The 14,269-nt window shown below is 42.5% G+C and overlaps 1 long non-coding RNA gene across 1 annotated transcript in view; it reads left to right on the top strand.

Annotated features, from left to right (window-relative positions):
* The window catches only part of LOC102166060, a 30,022-nt gene extending 22,409 nt beyond the window's left edge, over positions 1-7,613 (top strand). The window contains exon 3 of the long non-coding RNA XR_002336378.1: positions 6,562-7,613. This is a non-coding gene — a long non-coding RNA (uncharacterized LOC102166060). The remainder of the gene's footprint in view (positions 1-6,561) is intronic.

Genomic DNA, 14,269 nt, shown 5'->3' with positions numbered 1-14,269 from the left:
GCTGTGAGCTGTGGTGTAGGTTGCAGACGTAGCTGGGATCTGGCATTGCTGTGGCTCTGGTATAGCCCAGCAGCTGTAGCTCTGATTAGACCCCTAGCCTGGGAACCTCCATATGCCGTGGGTGTGGCCCTTAAAAAAAAAGACAAAAGACAGAAGACAAAAAAAAAAAAAAAGTGGCTCTGGGAGTTCCTATTGTGGCTCAGTGGAAATGAATCTGATGAATCTGACGAGTATCCACGAGGACACAGGTTCGATTCCTGGCCTTGCTCAGTAGGTTAAGGATCTGGCATTGCTGTGCTGTGGTGTAGGCCGGCAGCTACAGCTTGGATATGACCCCTACCTGGGAAACTTCCATATGCCATGGGTGTGGCCCTAAAAAGATAAAATAAATAAATCAATAAACAAAAGTGGCTCTGAGGACCACAGGCAGTGCCTCCTGCTCATAAGCCCCAGCAGGATGGTCCTATGTCTGGGAAGCCGTGCTCTGCTCTCCTCCAGCTGTAGCCTATAGGTGAGGAGATGGGGCCAAAGAGGTGCATCCACCCAACACCCATGCCTCCTCCTTGTGAATTATGCTCCAAGATTTCCCAGCCACAGTGGCCTCAGGTTGATTTACAGAGCTTGTCCTGACTTCACTTTGGGGTCCCTTTTTCCAACAGCAGATTGTGGAGCCAGGGCTCTGGTGGGGGAAGCTTAGCACAGAGCTCTGGTTCACTAGAAGCACTGACCCTTCATACGTGGAAAGTGGAAGGCCAGCATGGTCCCTGTGCAGCCTCTACATGCCTTGTAATGCCAAGAAGTCAAAGACTCTGAAATGGAAATGTTGCCTTCCAGGTCATGAAGGTAAAGCGATCTAAACAGAAAGATATGACATAATTTGTTTAACCACGTGTTAGCTTGGTTTATACTCAAATGTTTAGTCACATGGCATGTGGGTCGCCATGTTTACTCATGCCCTGGCCCCACGAGTAACAGGGCAGCCAGGAGCTCAACTGCAGAAAACCATGCCTCACCTAGAATCTTCATGACTATGCTGTCGAACCCAAGTTCACAGTGAGGCCAAAAAACCCAAAAGGTCGGAATTTGGAGCAGAGAAAAGTTTATTGCAAGGGCCAAGGAAAAGAACAGGGAGCCCATGCCCCTAAAAGTCTGAACTCCGCAATGGTTTTCCGGAGTTTTTTTATTAGCAAAATTTGGGGGGAGGGAGGGGAAGTCTGCAGGATGTGTGACTTTCTTCTGATTGGTTGGTGATAAGGTAACAAGATGGTATTCCAGGAATCTTATGTGCAGCCTCACTTGGTGTGTGTGTGTGTGGGGGGGGGTTGTGGGTGGTCTTAGCTCCTGTATATTATTATGTATATTCCTTGAGGAGAAATGAGACTAGGAGTTCTATCACTGCACTGTTGTTCCTTGAGTGCTTTTCCTTTCTTTCTGCATTCCCTTACTTTCCTGATTAGAAACTTTTCGAATCTGCTCCTTGGAACTTGGGGAAGGTCTAGGAGGCTGAAGACTTTTTCTAGGAATAAGGAACAGGGTGGGGGGGGGGGTCGGGGGAGGACCAGGCAAGGTTTTGTACCAGGGAGAGCCCTGCACGTGTGCTGCTTGGTTTCTGTGACACCTATAAGAAAGGCACAAAAGTTAGTGTGCTAATTTTCTGGTGTATTTCATCTGCATAAAAATCCATTTTAGGGAGCAGTAGAGTCTGGAGTTAGACTGACAGACAGACCCTGTTCCCCTCCACCTTCATACCTCTTACCTGCTTGACCTTGGGAAAGCTTTAAGCCTGTCTGGAAACTGGCTGACCCATGATGCAATGGGAACATCCATGGAGCAATTTTGGCACCTGTGCATAGCAGCTACTCTCTGAAAGTAGAGGGTTGAATGGCTTGTAAGTCCACAACTTTTGTCTTTGATTTAAATGGGTCTGAGGAGTTCCCATCGTGGCGCAGTGGTTAACGAATCCGACTAGGAACCATGAGGTTGCGGGTTCAGTCCCTGGCCTTGCTCAGTGGGTTAAGGGTCCGGCGTTGCCGTGAGCTGTGGTGTAGGTCGCAGACGTGGCTCGGATCCCGCGTTGCTGTGGCTCTGGCGTAGGCCGGTGGCTACAGCTCCGATTTGACCCCTAGCCTGGGAGCCTCCATGTGCCATGGGAGCAGCCCAAGAAATAGCAAAAAGACAAAAATAAATAAATAAATAAATAAACAGATCTGAGTTCTGGTCTCCCTCAGTCTGCCACCAGGTGTGTAATTGAGAGCTAGTCACTGAACTTGTTTGAGCTTCAGAATCCTCAACTATAAAATGACAATAATAATAGTAATGGATTTATTGCACCATTATAAGGATTAAATAAGAAACATTTGAAAAAATGCTTATCACACAGAAATTTGATTATCTTCTTTAAGTGTTATACTTCAACCTATTGAATTGTATTTCAATAGAATGTTAGTTTATTGAATTTCTTCTATAGACAATTTCTCAAATTCACTGGGATATTCTGAATGTTGATGAGGTCTACCGAACGAAAATCAAATTTGTGTGTCATTATTTGTTAAAATAAATATTGGACAGATACTTTTTCTAAATTTTGCTGTTGTCGTTCTCTGGTTGGTTTTGTTTTCACCAGAGTGTTGTGTTAGCCTCTGCATTTGATTCCATTTATACTGCTCACAGATGCTTGTCTTTCATACTTGGACCTTCGAGTGAAAGATAATTATCACCCACACAAAATCCTAAAACACAGTATCACTTCTAGCTCTTTTTAAAAGCCTAAGAAAATGGCAATTGTGTTTGAAGTCAAAGTAAAATGTGACAGAAGATCTGAAAAGAAGAGATGTATGTGCTCATTGCAGGCTCTGGAACTTTCCTTAACCATTGTATGCATGTCTTCCTTTCTTCCCTGGGAGCACTTTGTGAAGAGCAGTTGAAACAGGAGGGAAGGGGGCAGGGTGCAACCTTTAAAAGAATGACAGAGCCTTTGAGGATGTGACAAACCCTGGGTAGGATCGGCGAGGTCCCTGATGGTGGATGATTTGACCTTCAGTAGACCTTGAGCCTCCTTATACCCTCATTGTAATACATTACATGCTAAGTGACACGCCCACAAACACCACGACTGTTCCAGGCCCAAAGGGCCAAAAAGTGGGCGTTGGCCCAATTTCTGGAAATCACATCCCTTCCCTGAAGTAGTCAGAATAATCCTCCCACTCATTAGCCTATGAAATTACCCAGCCCATAAAAACTCACCACCCCATATTTCAGGGCCTCTCACCTTCTGAGATGGCCCACACTCCTGTCTGTTTCTCTCAATAAATTTACTTATCTATCGCTTTACCTCTCTCTGAATTCCTTCCGTGCTAAAATGTAAAGAATGTGAACTTCAGTAAGTCCTGAGACCAGGTGTGTGATGTTTAAACTAAAGACAGTGGGTTAGGAGTTCCCATTGTGGCTCAGCAGGTGAAGAACCCAACATGGTATCCAAGAGGATATGGGTTCAATCCCTGGTTCTGCTCAGTGGGTTAAGGATCTGGCATTGCCGCAAGCTATGGTGTATGTCTCAGATGTGGCTCAGATCCCACGTTGCTGTGGCTGTGGCATTGGCTGGCAGCTGTAGCTTATATTTGACTCCCAGCCCAGGAACTTCCATATGTTGCAGGTGTGGCCCTAAAAAAAAAAAAAAAAAAAAAAAAAAAAAGTAGAAGAAATAAAGACAGTGGGTTCAAGTTCCAGTCTGGGTCTTGGCTGGGTTCAAGTCCCAATCTGAACTGTGTGATTTCACAGTGACCCTGCGTTCCCTCCAGAGGGCTTAGCGCATAGGAATTCTGCAGGCACACAGAGTCCAAGAACCATAACTACGGGGACACCGGCTGACACTCCATTTGGACTGTGAGTAGTACAGTTTGGACAGATGAAGGGCCAGCGACTCAGATTCACTTTTCCGTTTCTCCTTCCTCTTCCAAGGAGATTATTTATTAGTCTGTTTACACATCTAGCACTTGCTTACTCTAAAAATAGCCCTCACGCCTGAATCATCCTGCGTCACTGCCTGTCATATAGAGTCCTCAGCTGTTTCCACGACCTGCGTGGTTGGCTCTCTGTGCTATCTAGAAACCACTAAGAATGTGCAGGGTAATCATGGATTTTAATTTAGCCATGCATGACGCGAGGGGTCTTCTATTTATCTTCAGTGACCTGTCTTTAAAAATACAGACTGTAAGGATGAAAAAATTCAGGAGAAAACTTTGGGATGAACTCCTGTGCAATAATATATGTGGGTAACTACAAATGTATTCTAAATATATTCATATATTTAAAATGAATATTACAAGTTGCATATTACTAGGTAGTACATTACTGCTATTACAAAATACCTATCACTACTGTTACTGCTATTAAAATTACTACTATTACAACACTACTATTATGATTACTAATGCATTATCTCTAGGAATATATTCACATAGAATGCATAGTACTACTAATACAATAGTATCAATTTGCTTACGTAATTAGGACAATACCTAAATAGATTAAAACTATTATTCAAGGAGTTCCCTGGTGGCCTAGCAGTTAAGGATCACACATTGTTACTGCTGTGCCTCAAGTTGAATCCCTGGTCCAGGAACTTCTGCATGCTGCAGACAAGGCCAAAAAAACTCAAAAACCAAAAACCTGTTATTTGATGGGCTTCTGGGGTGCTGAGAGTGTTTGGTTTCTTGATCCTGGTGCTAGTTACGTGAGTGACTTCAGTTTATGAAAATCCATTGAACCAAAGACTTAGGATATGTGTACTTTTCTGTATTCTAATAAATTTCAATAAGTAGTTTTAAACATGTACTATCTAATCTCAGTTTTTTGGGGAAAAATATGAGTAAATGCAACAGCACACCACATGCAGATGATAGTACGTATTTGAGCTGAGTCAAAGATCAAGTAACGCTTGAAATTTTTACAAAGTCCAATAGACCAAATCTCTCATTTAAAGGGGGCTCTATTTTATCTTTTTAAAATTTCTCTCCAAACCAAAATTACATTTTTTTTTTTTTTGCTTTTATTTTAGGGCTACACCCATGGCATATGGAAGTTTCCAGGCTAGGGGTCCAATCAGAGCTATAGCTGCTGGCCTGCACCACAGCTACAGCAACGCCAGATCCCTAACCCACTGAGCTATGGCAGGGATTGAACTCACATCCTCATGGATACTAGTCAGATTCATTTCTACTGAGCAGGAACTCCCCCAAATTATGTTTCTTATCTCCTCACAATTATAGAGATTAATGAATTGAACATGAAAATAACATCCCTCTTTTGTCTTACCTATTTTAGTTGTAAAAAAAATCTTAAAAACTAAATTGGTACATACTACTTGCAGGGCATTTTGGCAATATCTATAAAAATACAATATGTTGATGAATTTGATGAAGCAACTTTAAGAATTATTCTAGAAATACACTGAGAAGTCTGTGGCAGTTTTGATATTTTGTTATTCATGCACTCAACATTCAATTGATATATTTACTGAGTATTCATTCTGCAGTAAGTATGGGGCTGGGTTCTGGGGATACATTAGTGAATAAGACAGCTGTAGGCCAGCTTTGATGGAAAACTTTCACCAAGTTTATATGCTGGAAGAGAATAATAGATATCAAACAACAAATCACACAATTCATGACTTTGTTACATGTTTAATTTAAAATTAAAAAAAAAACCGCTCCAAACATGGCAAATTATTCAAATTACATTTAATTCCAAATGAAAGAGAAGTACAGACCACTATGAAAACATGTAATTAAAAGATGTAGACCAGTTTGGAGAAGTGAAATAGAAAAAAAGTTGGAGGCGTTCCCACTGTGGCTTAGCAGGTTGAAATCCCGACATGGTATTCGTGAGGATGCGGGTTCAATCCCTGGCCTTGCTCAGTGGGTTAAGGATCCACATGCTGCTGCAAGCTGCTGAGTAGGTCCCAAAAGCAGCTTGGCTCCAGTGTTGCCATGGCTGTGGTATAGGCTGGCAGCTGCAGCTCCGATTCGACCCCTACCCTGGGAACTTCCATATATCGTAGGGGCAGCCCTGAAAAGAAGAAGAAAGAAAAAAAATGGCAACAACACAAAGATCACGAAAGGTTAAAAGTTTTAAACCATTTTGACAAATCTGTAAAAAGAATCATATACTGCTATCCTAAAGAATCACATACTTGAAAATCATATAACTATGTCCGAGATTAATCAAACTTGGAAAAGCAAGTTGCAGAGTAGTATGTACTATGGCATTTGCATGTATATAATACATAATGAAAATATTCAGTATGAACATTTGGGTGCATGTTTGTGAATCATTCGATTCACCATAGTCTACTCTTAACTTTCACCTGGGAATCTCTGTAGGAATTTCCCAGATTTTCTTGCAGTGAAGTGAGGTCAAGTGACCACATTCTCACAACAGAATGTGGCTTGGAGTCATGGGTGGGTTAGGGTTCGGATCGAGGGCCTGTGTCCTCTACTTTCACTTCTTTCTTTCTACCAACTGGAACCTGGACTTGATGGTGACCTATCTCTAACTATGCAGTTGATGACGATACCAAAGGGATAGCAGAGCAACGACGTGGAAGGAACCTGGGTCTTCGAGTGACCATATGGAGGAGAATTTCCCTAACAGCTGGAAGTTTCCCTAACAGGTGGAATTTTCACCTTGAACGTTTTTTAAAAGACTCTGTTTTCTTAAGGAGTTTCCGGTTTACAGAAAAGTTGAACAGAAAGGACAGAGAGTTCTCATCACCCCCCCCCCAAGCAGTCTCCTCTGTTATCAACATCATGCATTAATGGGATCCATTTGTTGCAGGGGATGGTTATTATTCAAGTTCACAGTATTCATTAGGGCTCACTCTCTGTGTTGTAGATTCTCTGAGTTGTGACAAATGTGTAATGGCAAGTATTTACCATTACAATATCATACAGAGTAGTTTCATTTCCCTAAAAATGCCCCATTATCCACCGATTATTCATCCTTCCCCCTACCCTCCCTGCAACCCCACATCCCCTGGCAACCGCTGACCTTTTTTCTGTTTCCATAGCTTTGGCTTTTTCAGAATGTTATATATAGTTGGGATCATGTGGTATATAGTCTTTTCTCACATTAGCATTTTTAGGTGAGAGAAAAATAAAGCTCTGTTTTTAAAGTAATTTAGTCCCTTTGTAATAACAGCCTAGTCTTCATCCTAACAAAGTTACTATAGGCATAGAAGAAATTTAGAAGACTGCGTACTTCATTAATAGAGACTTGGTCCCTGGATGGATGGGGTTTTGGGAAATTATCATTTTAGGATATTTATTTAATGACAAAAATTCTCTCCTTGATTTAACTTCAATCAGTTGAGCCCTCTGCTCAGCCAAGTCTCTTGGGTTTTTCTCTCTGCCTTTGCAGAATCCAGTTTGAGCAAGAACGCAGCTAAATCAGTTTAAAGAAAATTCTCCACCCTTGGTATCTGATCAAATCCCCACCCCCACCCAATCCCCTACATCTTACCGCTCTGGTCTGCCTTCAGCATGAATTCTGTTGGGTCTAGATTCCTACTAGGAATCCCCTATTGTTGATGTTTCCTCTTAGTAATTTTCCATCTGCTGACACCCCAGTCTGCCCCTTGCATGTAAATATGCACTTCTTGTTATTGTTGGAGTGGAGTCTCTCCTCCAAAGACCTGCTTTTTTTTTTTTTTTTTTTGGGTCTTTTTGCCTTTTCTAGGGCCGCTCCCACAGCATATGGAGGTTCCCAGGCTAGGGGTCCAATCGGAGCTGTAGCCGCCAGCCTACACCACAGACACAGCAACTCGGGATCCGAGCCACGTCTGCGACCTACACCACAGCTCACGGCAACACCGGATCCTTAACCCACTGAGCAAGGCCAGGGATTGAACCCACAGCCTCATGGTTCCTAGGCGGATTCGTTAACCACTGAGCCACGATGGGAACTCTCAAAGACCTGTTGTACTAGCCACCCTGCCACCCCCTTGAAAAAAATATGCCTTACTCTCTTTAACAAGGGCCATGAATCATTTTTTAACACCACAATGTTTGAATTTTTCATGATTTCTTATGATTTTGCAACTGGAAAAATAATAGATACACATGTAGATGTTAAAATTGTCTTCTTTTTTTTTTTTTTTGTCTTTTTGTCTTTTGTTGTTGTTGCTATTTCTTGGGCCGCTCCCGCGGCATATGGAGGTTCCCAGGCTAGGGGTCCAATCGGAGCTGTAGCCACTGGCCTACGCCAGAGCCACAGCAATGCAGGATCCGAGCCGCGTCTGCAACCTACACCACAGCTCACGGCAACGCCGGATCGTTAACCCACTGAGCAAGGGCAGGGACCGAACCCACAACCTCATGGTTCCTAGTCGGATTCGTTAACCACTGCGCCACGACGGGAACTCCAAAATTGTCTTCTTGAATAAATTCAGAGGGATCAAAAACAATCTTGATTTTTTTTTTTTTTTTTTTGTCTTTTTGTTTTTTGTTGTTGTTGCTATTTCTTGGGCCGCTCCCGAGGCATATGGAGGTTCCCAGGCTAGGGGTTGAATCGGAGCTGTAGCCACCGGCCTACGCCAGAGCCACAGCAATGCGGGATCCGAGCCGCGTCTGCAACCTACACCACAGCTCACGGCAACGCCGGATCGTTAACCCACTGAGCAAGGGCAGGGACCGAACCCGCAACCTCATGGTTCCTAGTCGGATTTGTTAACCACTGCGCCAAAACGGGAACTCCCAATCTTGATATTAATATGAATTTAATCTATGTACAGGGCTGTTATAACAGATTGGCAGGTGTTAATACAACTGAGGCCAAAACATGCAAATATGACTCTGCCTACATGTAGGTAACTTAGCACAGGGGGTGATACAGAGGGAAGGCTGCTTTTAAAGAAACTAAACAGTATGCGGCGAGGGATGGACTAGGGGTTTGGGATGAAAATGTTGTAAAGTTGGGTTGTGACGATAGTTGTAAACTCTAAATATAAAACAATTCACTGAATTTAAAACAAATAAAACTAAACAGTAAGATAAAGATGTAGAGTAAAATCTGGCAGGCAAGCATTCATTGACCACAGGTAAATTAGCTTGAAAACTCCTATACCTGGGACACAATCACATAGAGTGATTTTTTTAAATTTTAATTTTAATTTTTTTTTCTAACTTGGCTGTACATAAAGCCATTTTACCCTGGCCCGAATAATCCCATTTGTGAGGATTAGTGCTATGAAGCAGTAAACTTTAGGAAACGAATGTTAAATTGTTTCAAGAGAGGTTAAGAAATATGACTATGTGTCACTATTCTGCAAATACCTTGCGTCAAGATTTCCTTAATTCAGCCTAAAAATTTTGTTTGTCTATTTTTAATTCAACGCACCTGGCTAACTATGCGTCCCTCTAACAGGAAAGATAACTTTTGTTGTTGTTATGGATATTCGCTAATGTTTATTGGTTGCTTCTGATGGCTGAAGCAAGGTACTCAGCAGATTTAGGTGTATGGTCTCATGTAATTCACCCAACATATGAGGTAGTTACTAACATTAAACTCGTGTCAGCTCTCCCAGCAACCCTCTGAGGTGGTTACTATTATAAGATCCAGTCCACAAATAAAGACCTTTCTAAGGACACATAGCATGGCAAGTAAGTGAGCACAGCCAGGGTTTGAACACAGGTTTGTTTCCATTCCAGGCTTGACCTCTTAACCATGGTGCTTCATCTAAGGCACACTACAGGGGAAACATTCTTGAGAGGACAGCATCAAGAAGGAAACATTTGGAGTGCTTTGGTGGCTCAGTGGGTTAGGGATCTGGCATTGTCACTGCTATGGCTCTGGTTACTGCTGTGCCACAGGTTCGATCCCTGGCCTGAGAATTTCATCATGCCATGGGTGTGGCCAGAAAAAAAGGAAAAAAGAAGAAGAAGGAAACCCCCAATCACAGATGCGTGAAGCGGGTGGACGTTCGGTGTCTACATGGGGAAGCTGAATCATGCAGCTCTCAGTCACATGCTTAGGAGCTAAGCCAGAGTGTGGAACCAGGGCATCCAGACACACAAGCCAGTCCTTTGCCACTTGTCTCTGTACTTGTGGACATGTGTGTGGTGGTGATGGAAAGCTTATCTTCTAACAGGAGAAGGTCTATAAGCCCCTCATGGTTGGTGAGCGACACCAGTCACCTCCTTAGCTTCCACTCACCTCTCACTCACACTGAACTGAGTGGCTCTCTGAGTGAGCAAGAATTCCATGTCTAAAGTTATTACTGAAATACACCTATCATTTTAAACTCATTTAAAAACATTTTCTAAATGTACCATCTAGATAAAATGCTCAAATAAGAGCAAGTGGTTGCCATGGCACTCGAGACAGCATTCACAGGGCACAAACATCTTCCTAATAGAGTTTTTCTAATAAAAATAGAAAGCTAAGAAAGCAGTAAATTTAAGAAGGGTGAGGGAATTAAAAAAAAAAAAACACACCATAGTTCATTATGTTTAATTTGTTTTGGTTTTTACCATGTTTGATACCATTATTTAAACTCCGGTCAATATTACAGCTGTCTTCAGATGGAGTCGAACTCCTGGAACTTGCCTTTGTGTATTTGGAGCCTCTTACACCTGTGTTACAGCTAATTGTAAATAGATGATCTTCGAAACTATTTCTGAAAATGTCTGCAGGGCAACTGCTCTGTCACTGGACATGCCTGTGGTGTCTTGTCAGGTGCAGAAGAGAGAATAACACAGACAGGCTGAGAAAAATGGACTTTAAAAAAAATCACCTAGCCTAGAACATTCTACACACACACACACACACACACACACACACCCTCTTTATGCATAAGACAGAGTGATACCTAGTTGCATAACCAGTTAATGCTCTAAGGACTCCTCGTGGACAGTTCTGGGGAAGACACTAGTAATCCCTGAAGACCCCCTCCCCATACAGATGCCTCCCCTGTGGTGCATCTGTTGTTGCAGCCCCTCATGTGCTTCCTTTGAGAAGAGAAAAACAACAACATAACAAAGCAAAAAAAGAGGAGCCACAGACATGTGGAAGCTGTCCTGGCATTCATAGCTGGGCCGCTGTGGGCAGTCTCACAGAATATCAAGACAAGGCTGCTCTGAGGCCAAGATAAAATGAGGCAAAGCAAGACCGCGTCACCATTTTTGTCTCAGACAGACAGAGCCAGGTCACTGTCCAAGCCACAGAGTAGCAAATATTCGTTCTCTTACTCCTGAGTGACCGTGGTGTCTGTACCCAGGTAGGGAAGTGCCCCCTAATTTCTGGCAGCATTCCACGGGAGCAAAGCCCCACTTCCTTAGACCCTCCCCCAAATCATGCATCCAGGTTCTTCTAACAGGGTTCTTTCCAACACCCTCTCTTTTCTTTTCCTTTTTTTTTTTTTTAACATGGAATGCTTCATGAATTTGCGTGCCATTCTTGTGCAGGGCCCAAGCTAATCTTTTCTGTATCGTTCCAGTTTTAGTATATGTGCTGCCGAGGTGATCACCCAACACCCTCTCACTGGGACACCTGCAGTACCACATAGTGTGTGTTCTCCTCCATGCAGCCCTGGGTGGTCTTTGGCTGGAGGGGATAGATCCCCTCATAATGGAGATTAAATGTTTCAGTTATTTTATCTGGGAGTTCCTATTGTGGTTCAGCCATAAGGAACCTGACTAGTATCCCTGAGGACTTGGGTTCGATCCCTGGACCCGCTAGGTGGGTTAAGGATCCCACGTTGCTCTAGCTATGGCGTAGGCCGGCGGCTACAGCACTGATTTGACCCCTCGCCTGGGAACTTCCACATGCTGCGGGTGTGGGCCCACAAAGACAAAAATAAAAAAATTTATTTTATATGTTGCTTTTTCTCCCATCCTCTCGACGAGACAGCCAGCTTCCAGGACACAGAGACCATGGCAATACTGTCCTCTATGATATTCGAAGTATGTAGGCTTTATCTGGACTATAGCAGATGCTCAGTATTTGCTAATTAAGTGAATGAATATGAGGGGACAGACATTGGGACAGACTCCTATTCCCCGGGTTCCTCACGTCTCTCCTATCAGAGAGGAAGTCAGCCTCAGGAGAGGAAGTGTACTAACAATCTGCCCTGGAAAACGTACTCGGAACCACCTTGCGAGGCATACTTACTCCTAGCCTAACGCTCCCCTGGGTGGTAATAACACTCATCCTCCAAAGGTTGGAGTTCAAACTGTTTCCAACAGCGGTGAAGATGTTTTCTTGGTTCTCCCTTCTGTATTCTTTACAGCTTTATTGTTTTGCTCTCTAATTACAAAAGCAGTCCCTCTCTATTTCCGTATTTGGAAACTTTGGAAAATGTAGCAGAATATAAAGAAGATACACCCATGCCCTGTTCTCAAAGCAGGCTCCTTTCCCTCCAGTGCAGGTTCTTATCACCTTGGTGGTTTGGTGATTGAGACTCAGTCTTTAAATATTCAGCGATTTGATTTAAAGAGCAATGCAAGTTATGTGATGGTGGACAGTTAAGAAAGGCATTTTTGAAGGCATGTAGTGAGAGGACCCAGGAATGCCGGCATCCTGCTCTGCCAATCAGCCAATCACCTTTTTTCCTTTTAGGCTTGCTCATCCCATCTTGCATAAAGGCCACAGGAAACAAGGTTTCTCTTTATTACTTGTGCCTGAGCCCTGGAGAATCTGGTAAAGCTGGATTTGAGTTGGCATCAGGCTACAGAGCAGTGGGACAGGTAGGGGTGGAGGGATGGAGGAGACAGGAATGGTGGTGGAGAAGCAGGGGCTTGTTGGCGGGGGTGCTTCCTATCTCTGACTTCAGTCCAGGTCTTGTGGCGACAGTTCAGGAACTGTTAGCCATGACCTGCAGGCTCAGAAATGTCTATATTTTCCAGGTACAGAAATAGCTGTACCTTTCCATCCATGGTAACTCCTTTTATCATCTTCCCCAATGGCCTGCAGTCCTTTTACTGAGTTTATCTCACCAAATTGCAGATATTGGGAGAGTGTCAATTGCCATTGTGTCCTCTTTTTCTCTCTTGCAAATTCAAGCCCTATATTTATCAGATAAAAATCGTTATCAAAAAGTTGACAATATAAAAACTGCACAGACCAGTGTTGTGGTTCTGATGCTAAGAAGCAAAAATGTTAGTTGATACCGATAAACAATAATGGAAGTCATACACAGACACTTCAACACCATTCACTGTTATTATTGCCCCCTAAAATGTAGCAGCCACTCTGTATTTATGCATGATGTTAATTATGTGTTAGATTGATAAAACTGGGATTGTTAAAACTCTAGCATGTCGGAACACTCTGGTAACCATCTGCTTCATCTAATAAACCCCAGGAATCTCTATGATGTCATCAGCAGCCAATCAGAGCTTCTGTTGGCATGCAGTCACTTGACTAAATAACTGTTTACTTCCTACCATGTGCCAGCCATGTACTGAGTACTCTCCCAAGATAGATGAATGAAACAGTCCCTTTGTTGGGCGTTCAGAGAGAATTACCAGTGTGATAACCACACTGTTGATATATTACAATAAAGAGCAAAGAAATGGATACTTAACTAGTTTGTATAACCTTATGAAATCATTATTTTACTCATCTTTTAAAAATATTAGAAATAAAAATATTAGAAATAGCTCTAATTCCCCATTATTGTGTTCCTGGACTCTTGCAGGGGGACTACTGATCATGTCACACATTTTAGAAAATAACACCAGTGTCTCAATAGGTCAGAATCTCTGTTCTCGGTTTTATTGTTATTTGCTTGTGGTTTTTGAAATGCTTTAAATACATAAAGCTCTTAGTTATCAGTCGTAAGACAAGGAGAAACATAATAAACTACTTTGAAGTTGTGAAAATACATCTGAATTAAGTGGTTTTGCTTCCAACTGGATCCCAAATTGTTCAAGCCCTTATAGTTTTCTTTGGTCTTGAATGCAAAACTGTGGTCATCTCTGGCATAAACTTAGTCACTCTGTAAATGAAGATACTCTTTAGGACTTTATATATTAGGAACCCCCTTTCTATTCCTGACAAAGACAATCATTCCATTCATTTAGGTAACCAAACAATTAATTGTTGATTTGACTCAACTAGATAAACACAGCACCTATAGTGTAACACTCTTGCCTTTCAATTTTGTAAGGTTTTCAGATGGGTCCTAGAAATTTCATTGCAAAAAAACACCCACAGATCTTCAGAATCAATGCTAACTAGACTTCTCTTTATCTTAAAGATCTACTCATGAGAC

The sequence above is a fragment of the Sus scrofa genome, chromosome 10 (genome assembly GCF_000003025.6).
Source record: "Sus scrofa isolate TJ Tabasco breed Duroc chromosome 10, Sscrofa11.1, whole genome shotgun sequence".
NCBI classification, from domain to species: Eukaryota; Metazoa; Chordata; class Mammalia; order Artiodactyla; family Suidae; genus Sus; species Sus scrofa.
The sequence above is the reverse complement of the archived record's forward strand: the minus strand, read 5'-3'. Positions and strand labels throughout refer to the sequence as shown.